The 20,282-nt window shown below is 32.8% G+C and overlaps 1 long non-coding RNA gene across 1 annotated transcript; it reads right to left on the bottom strand.

The window, feature by feature from the left end:
• Positions 1–3,914: 3,914 nt before the first annotated feature.
• On the bottom strand, positions 3,915–6,857 carry LOC148602191 (uncharacterized). The gene is made up of 3 exons (XR_015917169.1): positions 6,667–6,857; positions 5,547–5,663; positions 3,915–5,022 (listed from the first exon to the last, which is right to left on the bottom strand). It is a non-coding gene; the product is annotated as an uncharacterized LOC148602191 (long non-coding RNA).
• Positions 6,858–20,282: the final 13,425 nt, after the last annotated feature.

The raw sequence follows: 20,282 nt of genomic DNA, 5'->3' as shown, positions 1-20,282 counted from the left end.
CCGTGTAGTCTTATTCTAAAGTATTTGAACGTTAACATACCATGGAATGATTAAGAACCTGCATGTACGTCTAACCTTTAATACAGGTTTTACAATTTAACGCCGCATTCTATATTTTTCTGACGCGGGAAGCGTTGATGTTAGCATGGTTGGTAAATTAATCTGAAATGAATAGAAAAATTAACAAATCTTGGGTCTGTAATTTGATACCGATTTGTATTGTGATGACTGTATTTACATTTGTCTGAACCAATTCCATCTTGTTTACGGAACTTACCGATTGTTTGCAACACGTTTTATTTGTATTATGCTTGTATTTGATTTTTTACCTTTTAATTAATACTCCAAATAAGAATCATGCAAAATCCGTTGTATGTGATACACCCCAAAAAAGGCTACACATTCATTCCAATCGATCTGCTTTAGGAGATAAATGACATTGAAAATCCAATGGTTTCTATTGTATTTTAGTGTAATTTACAGAGTTATCTCCCTTAATTTTGAATTCTACAGTACATTCTATATAATTTGTACCTCTTATGAACTTGGGTCATATGAAAAACCACTTGTTAATTTCTGTTTACTATAATGTTTTAAACAAAATATAAAAAAAAATCAATAAATATATGTAGGCTTTCCAACCATGAATCACATTTTGCATGATTCTGACCTGGAACGTTACTTAAATGTGGCTACCGAGTACTTTGTATATTTATGTTATTCATATGTAGTAGCTGTGAGACACTTGACAACCTCCAGCATTGCCGGGATTGACCGAGGATGACCGAGGATGTACCAATTGCAATATGTTTTGTAAGGAAAACCGGATGTCAATGAACCCCCACACGTTACTTGTTAAGTAGCATTTTTCATATGATATGTTTTATTTGCTGGAGGTCATGATATTTGCCGTCAGGTTCGAAGCTGATATAGCACACTGTGTAATAATGTATTGTCAACGGTGACTGTGACATAATCTTTTTTAATTGATGTCATTATGTAGGATGATAAATAAACCTGAGCCAAAAGATTCACTTCGTATCTATAAATTGTACTTTATGATCAAAACACTAGCCTGTCAAAATACTAGTATAACAAAATAATAACGTGTTTTTTTTTTAATAAAAAAATATACTTCTGTTAACCTGTCCTGTGTGTAATATTTTTTGTCATTCATTTGAAGACCCATTGATGGCCTTAAGCTGATATCTCGGTTTTGTTGTTGTCTCTCTGACATATTCACCACATACCCATTCTTGTTGTATTACAGTCGACATACCATGTTATAAAGCAACAACAACAAAGAAGCCTCAATTACTTTGTTATGTAAAACAAAGTAAAATCTAATAATAATAATAATAATAATAATAATAATAGCCTTTATTTAGACTGGATAACATAGCCCCACACCCAGTTCACAGAAGAACATTAATGTCTAACAGTTGTATGAACATAAATATCTTAAAGATGGAACCAAGATTCCAGCGGAAATCAAAAGAATGTAATCCGTGGACAAAAACTGGATACACCATAACGATTTATAAATGCATGATGACGGCCATAAAACTTCTAGATCTATAGTGATGACTTTAATATTGTAGCAACATTACCTGTTCCAGAAGCCTATACTTATAAGAAGTATAGCGCGTTACAAAAAGTATGCGTAGTTACGGTAAGCTCTGGCATAACGTATGAAGTGTGATATGAAAATTCCATACGCAGGTGCTGAGGGAATGTTTCCATAGATGGAAGAAAAGAGAGGCATGATTGTTGAGGGTTCTCTCTGATGAATCAGCACTCTTAAACACTAGGCTACTGACCTTATAACATCATTTTCTTGATTCCATGGAACTTAATTAAGTTTACTCGCTATTCAAATATCCCCCTCCCCACTACACAGAGTACTTAACTGTATGTACAGAACAATATAACTGCATCGCTGTTTGTAACGAGTGGTGTTCATACCTTATGATTGTGACACAATCTGCGTAGCGTATATTGTAGTGGAGTATTCCGTAAAAAATCAGAAAGCGGTTATAGGTCTGCGGTGAATATTGCGGTCTTCTAACGCCGCCACTTCTCTTGCATTACTCCTGTTCCAATAGCCTATGCTTGCAAGAAGTCTAGCGTGTTACAAAAGTCCATATGATATGATATGAAAACTCCATACGCAGGTGCTTAGGGAATGTTGTCACAGATGAAAGGAAAGTTGACAATGCGGAATGAAATGTCATCGCGTTTATCGTATAGTTTGGTCAATAGTTTTCCTTAACCATCGATATCTAAGTAGAGGTCAAAATATGAGACTGACTTTACGGTTCCTGTAGTATCCTTATCTCAAGTTCTTTTGGGGGTAGGTGCTATGTCTACTCCTTAAGCTGACTCATTTACATTTTTACGTCACAACACTTTTGAAGAAAGTAGTGCCACCATTTTATAACTTAGTTCAGTTTTATGAAATGGAAAGGGTGTAATACAAGAAAGGCATGATTCATGCACATAATTCATATTATATCCCTTAATAGAAGACGACAGAAGTTTTATGATCGTCACCGTAAACTCATGGATTGTTATGGTATATCCATCTGCGCCGTGAAAACTGATTTATTCATATTTTTCCTTTCCTGTTTGTCTACCCTGGACTTGACTTTTTTGGAGCAGCTCGGCGGGTGTTTCTAGAAAAGCAGAGTACGCTTACCCTACTGGTGCACCTGTCCATGCTCCCAGTTTTTAGTGGAGTCCGAGATGCTCATTTGCTTTTGTTACTTTGTTTGTATGATTTTAGTTACTTTATGTTCTTTGTTGTGTATGTCTGTTTTCCATGTCTGGTCTTTTCTTGGTTTCCTTGATTACTCTTAAAGTGTTACATGGTAAGGTCGGAACCATAACAGCTGCACAAGTTGTCATGGCAATGGTATCAGTTACATGCAATGTGCTATGTGATGACAGCCGTTTATTTAATTTATTTGTGATATCTTAGGACGATTCAGACATCCAAACAAATGAGTGACAAAAACCTAAGCTTTTTGACCCAGAAAGGTACTCGTGTAGGATACAAATTATAGATTCGTTGATAGGCGGTAAAACGGACTGTCTTGAAATTTATCATGAAGTCGATGAATGGAAGGGATGCATGCATGGTTGACCATTGTGGTCCATGGACTGTTTTATTGAATTACAAGCATAATTCTATCTGCGCCCGACATTACACAACATATAAAATTTGGTTGCTTGTACCAAGCCCACTCGTACATATATACTCATACATGCATGTTTTGTACTTATTGTACATATGAGAGTGATTGGATCTATTCATTGTTCCTCTTTTTGTAAAATGACTGAAATACATTCACTGTGTTGTTTATAGAAGTACACCCAGATGTATTGGCGATTTAATACTATATGTGTAACTAAGCCGCTTTATACGTAATTAAGTTTTAAAGTGTGTTCGATTACGGAAACGTAATAGTAAACAGAAATTAGCATGTAGTTTTTATATAACTCTTGTTCTTAGGAAATAAGAATTATGTAGAATGTACTGAATTCAAAATTAAGGGAGATAAGTCTGTTAAAAATATTAGATTTTCAATGTGGATTGTCTCCTAAGACCAGACAGATTGGAATAAATTATTATACATTTCATCATATAGACTTATAGAGCAACTGAATATCAAAAATAAAAATGTATGGCCTTTTTGGGGCTATCACATTTTACAGAATTTGCATGATTCTTACAATGACTGCTACTTAAGTATACATTTCACAGCTGATCTGTTATTGTCGTTTGTGATTTGTGCATGGACGTTCTCAAAAGGACGAGGATACTCTCAAATAAGCATTACAGTGGTGCGCTGAGCATGTATTGTTGCTATCACTATGGAACACTCCCGGGCGTTATAAATATTACACTATACTAGGTGGTTCTCAATTCATTTGAAGATGTAAAGGTGAAATTTCCGGGTGTGATTGACAATTCATCGCACAAACTATATAAAAAATAATATATATATATATATATATACACGTCTCAGAATGTGACGACACTATTCGCTACACTGCTCCGTCGGATCAAATTGATACAGGGAAGATTTGTAAATGTACAGAGAGGTCGGAAAAATTCCCAACGATGTTAAAACTGTCAAATTTGCGATGCAAATTTTTGGTCTTTCCCTCCGCGGGACTCGAACTAGTACCGCTGTGACATCTATGGCAACACCACCTGCACAAAGTCCAGCGCCCTAGACCACTCGACCAGCTAGGCTATTAAAATATAGCTTTCGCTGGCCGGGTCATTCCTCCTCGTAGGATCAATCTAGGGCTGTAAGTTAGTACACGATGTATGGTAGTACGAGGCAGTTCATTTAGATGTTATCATGTAGGATAGAGGATTAAAATCAAATAGGCTTCCCGGTTATCATTGATATAATAAAACACTTAACACTGTCATGAATGTAAACATATATAAAAAAAATACTTTAACGGAAACTGAATGATTGATACACATTACAGCATATCAAACCATAGTAAGGTACAATAATGTATGTTCAAAGTTTTTCCTGAATCAGCAGACATTTATCAATTATTTTGTAAGAAAATTGAAACCTTTTTTGAAATGGTGGGGTTCTGAATAAAATGAACTGATTTCTTCTGATGAATAAACGAGTAACTACATTCCCATTTCAAAATTTACATGTTTGTTGCTTATGTCTAAACCTCTATAGTGTCCTCCAATTTTACCCTTTTGTGAATGAGGCTGATACATACATCATATTTAGGTAGCAATGATGATTTCTTTACAACTGCACTACAGTATCACCAAAAGAAGATTCTCAATTTCTCATTGGATGGTAATAATAGTAAAAGCACATGTTATGTACTGCACACTTTGTAGTGATGATCTGATGATGATAGTGTTGCTCTTAAATATGTAAAAATCCTCCAAAAATGTTGCAGGAATTTCTTGCTGTATACCAGTAGTACCAGTAGGTATTCTGACCATAGAATCCCAGCCAATAGTGATACCTAAAAATAGTTAAGAAGTAAAAATGTGACAAGACTGGGCATGATTTTTAATAAAACAAATGCAAACAAACCACAAAAATGTGATGTCAAGGTCAGTGGTAATATAACCCTGGAGCATGTAGAAAGCTATGCATCTTGAAAATGCTTAACAACATTCCAATTATCAAAAACCTACCTTGAAAGATAAACACGTAACAACCTAGTGTAGACATGATTTTTGTATCTGGCTAACTAGTTACTATGAGAGTGATTGGTCAGTTATCGCCTCCAATAAAACTTATTCATGTATAAAGACAGAACTTAATGTGCTAAGTTGAAAAACCAACCAACTAATATTTTACAAGTTTAAGTGTGCTTTCTGTTAGAATGCTCGTTATGAAAGCTTCCTGTGTAATAGTTCAAAGCAAAACTGTTTCAGCCTATTTACAATGTCATCAAGATTATGTTAAAAATGCATACATGTGGATGAAGAAAAATTGTTCAATTATTTAAAATCAATGAGTATTGAATGTATAAGTACTTACTGTTACAGTAAATGTGTCAAACGATAATTGCCCATTTTAATTGGTCAATATTTTCTCTAAACATCTCTAAAAATGTGTAAGTGTTTCTCTTTTAAATACAAGTCCTCATTTAAAGGTCTGAAAAAAAAATAATAAAAATACATCTAGACAAATTTATTTTGTACACTGTATTCATTGAATTATTATGTTTTTCAATTTACTAACAATATATTTCAGTATTTGCACACAGCATATTTTATTTTAAAATCTATTTAAGAATTTAACTTTTTGCAGCACTGTCAGGTAGTGCCTATTTTGTACTACAAGTAAACAGATTGTAAATTAATGTTCAAATGAGGTTTAATTGATTACAAATACTATAATTCTTCTTTGACAGATAAGTAGCTACATGCTTGGCAGATCCAGAAATTTGTAAAAAGGGTTGGGTGTTCATTTTTTCTCTAAATAAGCATACATTTAAAAAAAAAAGTTCCAGCAATCGGAGTCCAATACCCAGAATCCTCCCACCGGATTTGTTGCTTAGTATGTGCTCCTAATACATGTACCCCAGGTTCATGTATTCCCTACTTCATGTCAGAGTTCAAAAGTAAAATTTTACTTGTATTCTTACTATGTATACAGTATGATAATAAGCAGTGTTTTATAACATATTTTGTATTAAATTATTCTAACATGCACAATGTACAGAATAAATCAATGTCAAAACTGCAGCAATAAGATTAGATTGTAGGGTACAGTATCCTTCCTACTGTATATCAGGGGCGGATCTAGAATATCAGGTTAGGGAGGAGTTAATAGAATACAATGCAGAGCAAGCAAAAATAATTTGGAGGTAGAATTTGTGAAAAATCAAGATTTATAAAAAGAAACACCCAAATATGTAATCTCTGTGTTGAAGAGACAAGGCTAACTCTACAGTACAATACACTCCTTTACATGTACATAGGGCTTTACAATCACAAATTAATAACAGGAGGACAAGATGGATTATCATTTTTACCATTTGTTTGTTTATATTTCATTTCTGGATGAAATGCAGTGATTGAGGTTAAAATAGAAGGTGTATTTGTAATGTACAATGAATTTTGCCTACTTAATGTATACAGGTTATTAATATTACCTGTATAATTTATTTGTAAATCCTGATACAGCTTACACAACATGCCTGTGAATTAGCAATTGATAGTAAATTGACAATTAACATCCTGTTGACATTTATTAGTTTGTATATACACTTCAAATTATTATTCAGCATAAAAAAGAAAGAAAGACTGAATGAAGACAGAAAGATTAATATAAAGAGAGTATATAGAAATGAAAAATAATTCTTACAAAATTTTTGGTGGATTGTTTTTTTTGTTTTTTTTTTTTCTACCATAGGAATATCATTCTTTTTCAAAATAGGACTGACCAATAGATCAAACAATTTAAATTGTTAATTGATAGGTATAGATATATTCCTGATTTTTCTGTAAGAAGCAATTAAACCTTTCTGTACTTGTTTTATCAGCTTTTTTCTCGCTAAACAAATCTTTCCATTATAATTTAATAGTATTCCAAGACAACACACTCTTCTTCAGTATGTTCATCATAACATTCATCATCATTTTTTTAATTTCATGATTTCAATAAAAATAACCCTGAATAATTTTTCTTACCCCAGTATGAATAAGTCAAATGTAAACCTAATTGGCTTGAATGAAAACCAGTCATTTTTGTACATTATATAGATTTTGTAATGAGTGACCAGTCCCTGTAATTTAAATTTCCTGACAACGGTAAGTGCAACTTTACTCATTGGATATTACAATTAAAGTGAACCTAATTCGAAAAAAAAAATCTTCGGATACAATAAATATTCCCTCTTCAAATAAAACACTATATTGTCAAAGTTTCTAATTTTATAATGGGTAAACACCGCACGAAAAGTTCAGCTGTAGTTCTCAACCTGTGGAAAGGAGGAGAGTGTTTCAGGATCAGAGTAGTCAGAACAAATTAGATTTTTTGGAGCAGTACATCTCCTAACTTACAGTATTCGGAACCTGACGTATGCATTCATTGCTGTGTTGAAATCGTTTGCTTCTGAACGACTGCAGCATCGACATTTATCTGGTCTCAGTATCGTATTAATTTTCCCATAGACTTCTATAGTGAAGTGCATATTTTTAGAATTTTTAAAAAAATATGTAAATTGATTCAATAAAACTTTCACTTATGTAACATTTCTAAGGACATGTGAAAAAATAATTTCCCGCAAAGAAAATAGGGTGAGTCCACGAAGATCGGACAGAAAAGTAGTCTCAAACTATAAATAGCCATTTTCCCTACTTTCACTTTCGTTTTGCACTCACCAAACCAACCTTTTCAGTGGAACATTTTTATGATATTATGTTAGATTTTCTTTGAAAAAAGTTCCTCATCTTACAGTGTGATGTTTGCTCTATTTTATAAGTCATTGTTCATATCTTTTGACAAAATATTAGTTTGTAGAGAGGCAAAAAGAAAATGCACTATATTTTTATAGCATCCATGTTTTGACGTACACCTGCTCAGGGATATGCAATACGATACTGGTACCTATTAGTAATAATCATTTCAATATAATCATAAAAGTTGTTGTTTTTCTGCTAGAGTATTCATTTTCATACTGAAAATTCAGAATATCATTGCCCTGCTATTAACATGAGTTTTCTATTAATTTTTTTATATAGATACCCTATTCCATGCATGAGACTAATATCTCAATGTTAGCCAGAAAATATTACTTTTGATAAAAAGCTGCTGCATTAGTCAAACTAAGCAAATTTGTGGTTTATTCTGACATGGTAGATACATGAGCTGTACTATGAGTTCCAAATCATTATTTAATCCCCACTTGTGAGTTCCATATATGGAAATATTAATATCCGAACCTCCTTTTTTGTCTTTAACTCAAGGGAGCCTCTTGTTTAAAGTAAAGTATAATGACCAGTACAACCAACTGTTTTAAACTATAGATATGGTCATTTCAATTATAATAAACCCAAAAAAAATTATACCAATATCATAGTTTTAAAAAAATATAGCTTTTCATATGCAGAAAATACAGATTTTCAGCCATTTTTGTACCCCAGGCAGATACAAATGGACCTCAATATGACAGGAAAAGGACTTTTTCTTTAAAACAGATAGCTATGATGCAAGAAAAATAGTTTATTGGTATAAATATTATAATAACAACTGTCTGCTTCAGATACTTTTTGAAAAAAATCAGTTTTTATATAAAAAAACACCTTTATTTTTCTTGCCGCATTAGAATCTGTCCATTTGAACCACTAAAAAAAGTCCACTAAAAAATTGGCTGTTGACTTTTGTGACATTTCTGTGTTTAAATCAACCACACAGTTCTATGGCAACTCATTTTAGCTATTTATTTGAAAGAAAAACAAAAAATAAAAAAAATATTCATTTTTTCATATATAAGAGGCAATGTATGGAAAATGACTATTTTCAAGTCCTAACCACATACTTAAAATGTGTTGTAACTTGAAAACTATCCTTTATGCAGGAGTATTACTTGCTTTAGGTTACATGAATATAGATATACTCATCATAAACAGTCAAGAGAATAATTTTATTAACTGATATTATACAAATTCATGAAAACAAAGTGCATTTCCAAATTTGGTAAAGATTAACCATAAATGCAAAAAACCAGAGCTACCATAAAAAATCAGGTTCAAAAGTTGGCTAATTCATCTTAAAAGTGTTACCTGCATTGGGGTACTACTTTTTCAGCTGGTAAAGACCACTTGCTGAATATCCAACTTTACTTGAAAAACTGGCTTACTAGGTCTCAGTATCGTATTAATTTTCCCATAGACTTCTATAGTGAAGTGCATATTTTTAGGATTTTTAAAAAAATATGTAAATTGATTCAATAAAACTTTCACTTATGTAACATTTCTAAGGACATGTGAAAAAATAATTTCCCGCAAAGAAAATAGGGTGAGTCCACGAAGATCGGACAGAAAAGTAGTCTCAAACTATAAATAGCCATTTTCCCTACTTTCACTTTCGTTTTGCACTCACCAAACCAACCTTTTCAGTGGAACATTTTTATGATATTATGTTAGATTTTCTTTGAAAAAAGTTCCTCATCTTACAGGATAGTATTGCATATCCCTGAGCAGGTGTACGTCAAAACATGGATGCTATAAAAATATAGTGCATTTTCTTTTTGCCTCTCTACAAACTAATATTTTGTCAAAAGATATGAACAATGACTTATAAAATAGAGCAAACATCACACTGTAAGATGAAGAACTTTTTTCAAAGAAAATCTAACATAATATCATAAAAATGTTCCACTGAAAAGGTTGGTTTGGTGAGTGCAAAACGAAAGTGAAAGTAGGGAAAATGGCTATTTATAGTTCGAGACTACTTTTCTGTCCGATCTTCGTGGACTCACCCTATTTTCTTTGCGGGAAATTATTTTTTCACATGTCCTTAGAAATGCTACATAAGTGAAAGTTTTATTGAATCAATTTACATATTTTTTTAAAAATTCTAAAAATATGCACTTCACTATAGAAGTCTATGGGAAAATTAATACGATACTGAGACCTAGTAAGCCAGTTTTTCAAGTAAAGTTGGATATTCAGCAAGTGGTCTTTACCAGCTGAAAAAGTAGTACCCCAATGCAGATAACACTTTTAAGGTGAATTAGCCAACATTTGAACCTGATTTTTTATGGTAGCTCTGGTTTTTTGCATTTATGGTTAATCTTTACCAAATTTGGAAATGCATTTTGTTTTCATGAATTTGTAGGATATCAGTGCAATAAAATTATTATCTTGACTATTTATGATGAGCATATCTATATTCAGGTAACCTAAAGCAAGTAATACTCCTGCATAAAGGATAGTTTTCAAGTTACAACACATTTTAAGTATGTGGTTAGGACTTGAAAATAGTCATTTTCCATACATTGCCTCTTATATATGAAAAAATGAATATTTTTTTTATTTTTTGTTTTTCTTTCAAATAAATAGCTAAAATGAGTTGCCATATAACTGTGTGGTTGATTTAAACACAGAAATGTCACAAAAGTCATCAGCCAATTTTTTAGTGGACTTTTTTTAGTGGTTCAAATGGACAGATTCTAATGCGGCAAGAAAAATAATGGTATTTTTTCATATAAAAACTGATTTTTTTTCAAAAAGTATCTAAAGCAGACAATTGTTATTATAATATTCATACCAGTAAACTATATTTCTTGCATCATAGCTATCTGTTTTAAAGAAAATGTCCTTTTCCTGTCATATTGAGGTCCATTTGTATCTGCCTGGGGTACCAAAATGGCTTAAAATCTGTATTTTCTGCATATGAAAAGCTATATTTTTTTCAAACTATGATATTGGTATAATTTTTTCTGGATTCATTATAATTGAAATGACCATATCTATAGTTTAAAACAGTTGGTTGTACCGGTCATTATACTTTACTTTAAACAAGAGGCTCCCTTGAGTTAAAGACAAAAAATGAGGTTCGGATATCAATATTTCCATATATGGAACTCACAAGTGGGGATTAAATAATGATTTGGAACTCATAGTACAGCTCATGTATCTACCATGTCAGAATAAACCACAAAGTTGCTTAGTTTGATTAATGCAGCAGCTTTTTATCAAAAGTAATATTTTCTGGCTAACATTGAGATATTAGTCTTATTCCTGGAAGAGGGTACCTATATAAGAATTGTAATAGAAAATTCATGTTTGTAGCAGGGCAATGATATTCTGAATTTTCAGTATGAAAATGAATGCTCTAGCAGAAAAACAACAACTTTTAGGATTATATTGAAATGTTTATTACTAATAGGTACCAGTATCGTATTGCATATCCCTGAGTGGGTGTACGTCAAAACATGGATGCTATAAAAATATAGTGCATTTTCTTTTTGCCTCTCTACAAACTAATATTTTGTCAAAAGATATGAACAATGACTTATAAAATAGAGCAAACATCACACTGTAAGATGAAGAACTTTTTTTAAAAGAAAATCTAACATAATATCATAAAAATGTTCCATTGAAAAGGTTGGTTTGGTGAGTGCAAAACGAAAGTGAAAGTAGGGAAAATGGCTATTTATAGTTCGAGACTACTTTTCTGTCCGATCTTCGTGGACTCACCCTATTTTCTTTGCGGGAAATTATTTTTTCACATGTCCTTAGAAATGTTACATAAGTGAAAGTTTTATTGAATCAATTTACATATTTTTTAAAAAATTCTAAAAATATGCACTTCACTATAGAAGTCTATGGGAAAATTAATACGATACTGAGACCGGTACCATCTCGCTAGTGGGACGAAGTCTTGGCGGGGAATGAAACGTATACTAAAGCGTCTTGTGTCGTGCGTGATTTCGCCACCTCGTTTCGCCACTGACAATACATATCCGAGGTTTTCTCTGTAACGCATATGAGCATTCCAGTAACGTAGTAAATAGTAGTACAAAACGTCATTTCAAAGGCTAACGAAAGAGTTTAATTTAGGTAAATGCTATAAATTCTTGGGCAAGTGATTGAAACTGCACTTTCTCGGGACTTTGTCTTAATTAAGCATAGTACATGTACATTTTAATACCCAGATCTAACTTAAGATGCTGGCATTTCCGTTCGTCCATATGATGGTACCCTATCAGAAAATAACTTCCATGCAAGCGAACGTCTATCAAGAGCTGCAGTAATTCGGTTTCGTAATGTAAATTAAAGTATGGGTTTTTATGGTCTACTCTAAAATCTTTGGTGACAGTTACACTCGTAGACCTGTAATTAATTACAACTCCCTGTTACAAGTACGGTTTTAATTCTCTATTAGAATTATAAAAAAAAACCTTAATAGAAAAAAAAACTCATTCCATAGTAAGCAGATCCTTTCAGTAAATGTAATTATATACAAGGACTTTTATAATAGCCTATCAAAATCCTTTGCTTGTTGTATCCAAAAAAGAGGTATTAAAATGATATTATTGAATAAACGTGGATAATTTCATGCAAACTTTTGGTGACTCCCACCCATTTTAGAAACCACTTTCAAAATCTCGGTTAAGTTTACATACGATACTACACAGGCCAGGTGACGAATAGAATCTCCCAGATGTAATTATAACAATTATAATTGTTTTATGGCTCACACTGAACAGATGACTCAACAGGTGACAGGAGTTACCTGTCCAATATTGCAGTAGAAGAGAATCGTTCCCCTTCGGTTTTGATCATCCGTGTGTATACAGTGTAAACTATGGATTTGAATGAAGTGTTCCTGTTACATACAAGAAGCTTTTACAGATGAGATGGAGAGAAAGGTAATTAATTAGGCCATACATTACAGGCAATTAGCCTTACACAGGACTCATTGGGTGTATATTCATGTGGCAGAGTGGAATTTAACCAGGAATTGACTGTGGATATAATTTTCATTTAATGGTACTCTTTCTATATATTTATGTATTGTATTTTATTTATTATATGATATATGATTTGAGATTAATAAACGAATGGTTTATATATTTATTAAAACTTACTCACATTTATATTAAAATGTATACATATTGTTACTTGTATCAGTGTAATTGATACTCATTTACTTTGACTGATGGATTTGCCTATCAGCTGATGAGCTATTTATAGAACTCTTTATTTCTCTTTTATTTATTGGTCAATTCAGGTCACATGTACTTTAAAATTCTCTTTGGGGTTTCCTTTGGAATGTGAGTATTATTCTCTTTGAGTTTGCTGAGCTGGATGGCAGACATATTGATTTCCTTGAGATTTTTATAACTTAGTCTATAATTTCTGACTAGTATTTCAACATAAATCTACTTTGGAAGTTTAGTTGTATTGCTGAGTTTCTGGAACTTGTATTTGAGGTTTGTTTCTATATTTCTAGCACTTTATCCCACTAAAATAACTTTGTCTTAACTGAGCAGCTAGTATGAGGTTGAATGTTTAGTTTGAATTTGAGAATGAATTTGCTGTATGAAAATGAACTGAATGAATGAGTAAAATCTATTTAAACCATTTAAAGAGACAAAATGATATAAAGGATTATAAATATTTAAAATAGTTAATAATTGAGCTATTAAACCAAAAGTTTCAAAAGAGACAAATCTTGAATGAATGTGATTTCTTATAAATAAATAGGATATAAATAATTGATTAAATGGTTAAATTTTAATATGTTAAATAATATTTTTATTTAATGATGTACTCAAAGTGTTTCGTGTTTGTAATGAATGTTATTATTGTTCCATGAACACATCAGTTATGAAACATATATTTGCTTCAGGTTTTGTATGTGTTATACTGTATTATACCAGACAGTTAACCTGACCTTTTCATCTATTTGAGAGGTAAGCAGTAAGTTGTGTTTTTATTATAATTTTTTTGTGTTAACATACCATTTGTGGCAATGTTTGGCAAACTTATGTTTTGCTGTTATTTTAAATTTTACATGTTGCATACAATTAATAGAGTATAAGAGATCTGTACAGAATACTATTATGTCAGAAGTTACAAAATTATATTGGTATGAAATTTATGTCAATCATGAATAATTATAATTCATACATGTAGACGCAAGATATATTGAGTCTTAGAGACAGACAAATACATGAAAACATAATCTATATTTTATTCTAACAATATTGTACAGGTTGACAGAATATGTTCTTTATTTAAAAAATAGAGTTATCTTTCTTTTCTCTGTACTTAAAGTATTTTATTGTATTACAGGGTCAATTAATTTATTTGTAACAGATTCCAATCTGCCTTATCAATAAAAGAACCCTAAATCATCCATGTGTATTTTGTGGACCCCAATATGGTTTCATTCAGATGCATGTGTTCCCATTTCGCTTCAGCTGTGAATTACAGATAAATATATAACGAGAATAACCATGGGGTATATGTCAAAGAAACACAAACTCCAATGGGATGAAAATGTCAGCCCAAGGTCATCTATTGGTCTTCAATTAACGACAAGGAAATCCTCATACCACAGGACACGTATACACGTAGATAGCCTCAAAAGTCATTATACATAGATACAGCTCCAGACAAGTTTAAAATACAACAAAAAATTATGTACCTGTAATATGTAAAATCAATTCCTATTCTTCCCATGCGCGGTTGAGAGCCAAGGTTCATCATAAGTCATAAAATAAGGGCACAACCCGTATCATGCCAAAATACTGTTTTAAAATATAGTGGTCCAATTTCTCTTTAATTCCTCCATGAGCGAATCAATGTCAATACCCAAAAAAATGCCATCCTTAAAGATTTCACAAGAATATCATAACATATATCCCTTACGGATAAGTCCCTTCAACGGTTTAGTTAACTTATTGGGTAAGTATCGAGTTTCCCGTGCTTTGTGTAGAATATTACCAAAAAAACAAAGAGTGAGAGACAAAAAAATGTAAAAATGTGTATTTGTCCATAACAAATGAATGGTAATTTACAAAGTTACCGAAGTGATAAACTTTATGTAAGTGTCAAAATGGAAAGTCCGCACAACATTTACATGGTATTATCAAAGTAAAAGCGGAATGTTTGCAACCATGGCAATGGCCATCATCACTCGGTACAGGCATTTCCATTGGAAATCGAGGATTAAACCAGGTTTTATGGCGGCTGTCCTTGGTCCCCTCATAAATTGATTTTTTAATGTGACATTTGTGCATAAAAATATAATCAAACAAATAGTTGCGTAACATATTTTCTACAATAGTGAATAGAATGTATCATTTTCATAATTTTCTTGGGTAAATTCATGGCTCCATGTCAGCTCCTTTGTTTGTAAATCACAGGATCGCTTTGAGTTTCACGTGTACATTTTAACTGCAGATTTTGATTTTTTAAATCATTATAAAGATCAATGTAAATCAATTTCTGTATAAGTTCAGTAAGGCAATCATGCTTACCAGTACAATCTTACAACAAACAGCAGTACATATCCAAGTGTTCTAACAACAGATCAGAAGATAATACACGTCAGAAATGCAAATACACAGTAAAATGGAGTCCATCATAAATTAAATAATTAAGTTCAGAGTATGAATGCAGGAAAAGGAATCTACATAAATTATGCATCTCCTTCAAATTTCCAGTGCTTTTAAAATATCTGCATGTACTATATTTCGAAAGAGGAGGGTTTCTAAAATAATAAGGCTAAACATATTTGCGTCAAAACTCAATTTAAAATGAAATTCATCCTCTGCACTTTCCATTTGGCATCTCTATACCACAGTTACGCCCAGGCTTCAACAACCAGGGAATGTGACGATATTCTCAGTTTACATCTAGATTGACATTTTTTGTAATAAGTCTGTTTTGTAAAATGTTTTTGCAGACTTAGTACACTTTCAACAACAAATTTGTGAAAATAACACTTAGGAGAGCCCTGTAAGGTTCCGTTTAGATCAAATATCAAGTATCAGTCAACATAAAATTCAGACACTGCCAATGAGGAAGTAATTCATGGTGGATAAAAAGTAATTCATGGTGAAGAAAAACCTGCCAAACAAACGATGATTATATGCAAAATTCATGCACAATCTACATACTTTTTCTCTAAAGCGAACAAACTAAGACTGGTTATTTAATCAGTAACTGTTTCTTAACAAGAAATAGAATTGAATTTGGTTGTTTTTTGACGTGCTGTTTGATTTTTAAAAAGCCTGCTACTTATAATTAAAATGCTAGGGGTGTGAAATGTGGTGCATTATAGAACGTTTCAAAAATAGAAACACATTATCATTCATTCAAGTGTATTCGATATTGTCGTTTATCAAAAAAATGAAGGAGTTGAAGGATCACTCAGTCATTGTGATCTTTACTACTACAAGTGGGGTTTCATGTACTGGACAACAAGAGCAGGTCTCACTTCCAGATAGTGTCTAATAAAACTGTGTAAACATGGCTTTTCAAACGGTATGGTCTAGGATTAGACCCCGCTTTTTTGTTGGAATATTTTTTTTCAATATTTTGGGCAAATGTGGCAGAGTCAAACTTTATAGTGTGCATATTTTAAGCAATAAAACCGTATAAGCAATGATCATTTCTGAATGCTGCAAAATACATTTTTTATGTGATTGTCTCTAGATATATCTTTACAGTCTGAATTTATGACTTGAACTTTACTTTCTAGGATGGCACACTGATGTTCCACAAGAATATCTGTGCACGCAGTAAGACAAACCAGATAGAGGTGGGTACTTTCTAAAATACAGTACAAATGCTGTTTTTTAAATGTAGATATGATTGGTGCAAATGTAACTTGTTTATGTTGTTAATCTTCTGTATTAAAAAATCAGAGAGGCTTTAAATTTGAAATTAACAATTTAGATATGATCATTTGAACCATAATAGATTCAGTGCTTCTAGACCCAAAGAAATGGCGGCGCAAGATTTGCAATTTAGTGTTGTGCAAATTTAAAGTGTCTTGTGTTCAAACTTCATTTGGAAGCTTATTCCATGACTAAGCCGCTCCATATCGCAGTGAATATAATCCAAACCGTATAAAATATAGACATCTAGCTAGTAAACCAAAATAATCAGTATACTGTATCATATAATATATTAGACATAATAATCATGTGAAGTAAATACAAGATGTACATGAAAATCCACTGTACTACAACTACAAGACATAATGGTCGTCATTTCATAATACCTATTTGAACTAACGGTGGGATACTCGATGAACATGCGTAGAGCATGCTCAAAATACACTTCCATTAGTGTTTGTAAAATTATTTTCTCTACCCAAGCCCTACCTCGCGAAAGTGTATATTTGAACATTGTCGTCAACTTAGAATAAAAGGGTCTCATTGGATTATCGACTTGAAGAAAGTCATCGTTCTGTTACCGTGGGTTTTATTTCAATACTTTTGTTGTCTAGACATTTTAGAGTTTACTAAAAAGGTGTGTTTACAATTATTGAAGACCGTTTGGTGATATCTATAAGTATAATGGATATACGATGGTGCATTTGTTGCGTTTCATCACATCTACTCCCCTCCGATTACGTGTTGGGATCTAATCGTTTTTATATGTAATGTAATCATTAGAATTGAATATTGCATTTTTGACGTTTCGTCGACATGCATTAGCGGTCGTGCATTTTTGGGTATGAAGCGAGTTTTTATACGTCGATCGAAACATTCTATTCTTATAATTCAAGACTTATCTTAATTTACAGTAAAGCGACCGGAACTTATCCTTTGTGCACAGGCAATATATATCTGTATATAGGGTAAAACTATTCACTGCACATACTTTCATCACGTTTTCGTCATGTTTTCAGTAGTAAAATGTTTCAATTTAATGAAGAATAAACCCGATGTTTGTTTTTTTTTTAATTTAGATGAGATTTTATATTCACCTATTACAACTATCATACGTTAACTGTTATATCGAGCTTGCCTACCCCGACATTAATGTACATTGATTTCAAATAGGTGTGTCAACTGTGGTTATCCCACGTTAAAATAGTTGAAAAAACTTACCAGAATTTTATGGACTCAGAATATGAATGTATTTCCAAAGTGCGAATTATACATGTATATTAAGTGACATATCTTAAATCATTTTGTTCCTAGGATATTACGAATTCAACAGCTTCTTAAAGACTTTCCTGACTAAACTCACGCTTAGGATCTTAATAGCAAACTTCCATGCGCGTATTTAGAATACATTGTATATCTAAGGCGGGTGATTCTAGAAAGCAGAGGCCGTTCACCCTACATGTAACACATTCTTCCAGTTTTAGTGGAGTCCGAGTTGCTCATTCACTTTTGTTATTTTTTGTTCCTTGCAGTGTGTATCTGTTGCTCCTGTCTAGTCACTGTTATTTGATTTCCGCTCGAATCTTGGTTTCCCTGGTTTCTTTTATAGAGTAGTTTTTCAAGTATTGAATGTTTAAGGAAAGCCTTTTCTCAACACCTCCGACAATGTATTTCCGTTTGTTGAAATTTTCATATTACAAAATGTATGTACACAAATTTCTAATACAACCCCACCTTTAGCACCTGCGCACTGTCTCTTTACTTCATTTAAAAACGTTTTCGCGATGATTGAATGGGTGCCCAAACAGCATTTCTACATTGGGCCAACGTTGGTTCAACGGAGTTATTTACGTTGGCCAACGTAGGGTACCAAATGTTGGCTAAACGTTGTGAGTGCAAAGAGAGCAAACATTGGGCCAACGGAGGCAAACAATAGTTGGGCCAAAGTTGACCCAATGTTGGCCCAACATAAGCCCTACGTTAACCCAACCATGTGGTCCGACGATTGTATTCCTTAAGAAATAAGAATAGAATATTATGTTTTGTTTTCTAGTTATGTCGCAGCCCCGTGCTGGTCCGGGTGTTAAAAGAATAGGCCTGCAGCAGCGCTAAGCTTGTCGTAAAAGACGACTAGTGCTCAGAACCCTCTGCCCACAGAGTAACTGGGATGTGTGCCCCAGGTGGTGGAATGGGGTACCCCTGGCGTGTTACAAGCTGGGATTGTCAGGCTATAATAAGGAAAACCTGACCGCAAACCATAGTGGTGCACCTTGTTGGGAAAGATGCCATGTTCCTCGCACGTTAAAGAACCCTACTGTGGTATTCTCCCGGAGTAGAAACCATAGGGCTCCGCCACAGGAGGCTAAATTACCCGAACCTACCCACCTGTTCCTATTTCCAGTGGCAATCAAAATTTGTCGACCCCATGGTCCTTGTGTCCCATCCCTTTTTCATTTCATCATGATTTCATGTTCATTTTATCATCAAGTTCATGTTCATAGTCTGAATATAGCTGAAATATTGCTGCTCGGACGTTAAACCCCAACAAACAAACATCTAGTTATGTCGCAGAGTGCTGATTCTATGCACTCCTTCGAAGTATAGGCGCTCCAATTTCCCCTTAGTGTATCAAATAAATACTTCACAGTTAGAATATATCGATGACAAGCTGATTATAGTTTACGGGATTAAAACAAGAAAATCTATTGACGTAGCGTATGGTATTGGTGTCATATTTGGGAACGTCGAAATCGGCAAAATTTCGACGTCTTTTTTGTATTGCGACGTACATCGTTCTATAATTGTTACATGTAAAAAGAAGTGTGCTTATTTATTTTTTTACATAAAATAACACACAGACATGTTTTATTTTTTAATTATCTGATTCGATATTAATTTCTGGTACGTTTTGGTCAAATGGAATGATTAGATTACATCCTGATATGGTAAATAGTTTGGCACCAACCATTTAAATATGATTTGAAGGAAATTTTATCCTCTGAGAAAATATTAGGAATTATGAAAACAAATTTCGTGATGCGCTAAAAAAATGTAAAGCATCCTCACTAAAACAGAAAGCCAGAAAACCTACACTCGGAAATCAAAATTGTGGAAACATATAAAGTGAATTTATTTCTTTCCTATTTGGTTTTATATCTCTAATGTAGAAGTATGTATATTTCCGAATACATGTACTTGTTTCGGAAGGTCTGTTACTAAACATAAAACATTGCTAAACATTTCGAGAAAACAAAACCTTGACAAAGTTCCCTCTTTGAGAAAATTTGAGAGCGAATGCTACCGTTTTTATTATACAACGATAACTTAGGTTGTGGTTGACGAATTGTTCTGATATGATTTTACCAACAACTAAGAATATTCCTATTTAATTTGGACTTTGCTGG

Source organism: Perna viridis, chromosome 12, assembly GCF_037379345.1.
Source record: "Perna viridis isolate PV_CMFRI_1.1 ecotype Kerala chromosome 12, ASM3737934v1, whole genome shotgun sequence".
NCBI lineage: Eukaryota > Metazoa > Mollusca > Bivalvia > Mytilida > Mytilidae > Perna > Perna viridis.
The sequence above is the reverse complement of the archived record's forward strand: the minus strand, read 5'-3'. Positions and strand labels throughout refer to the sequence as shown.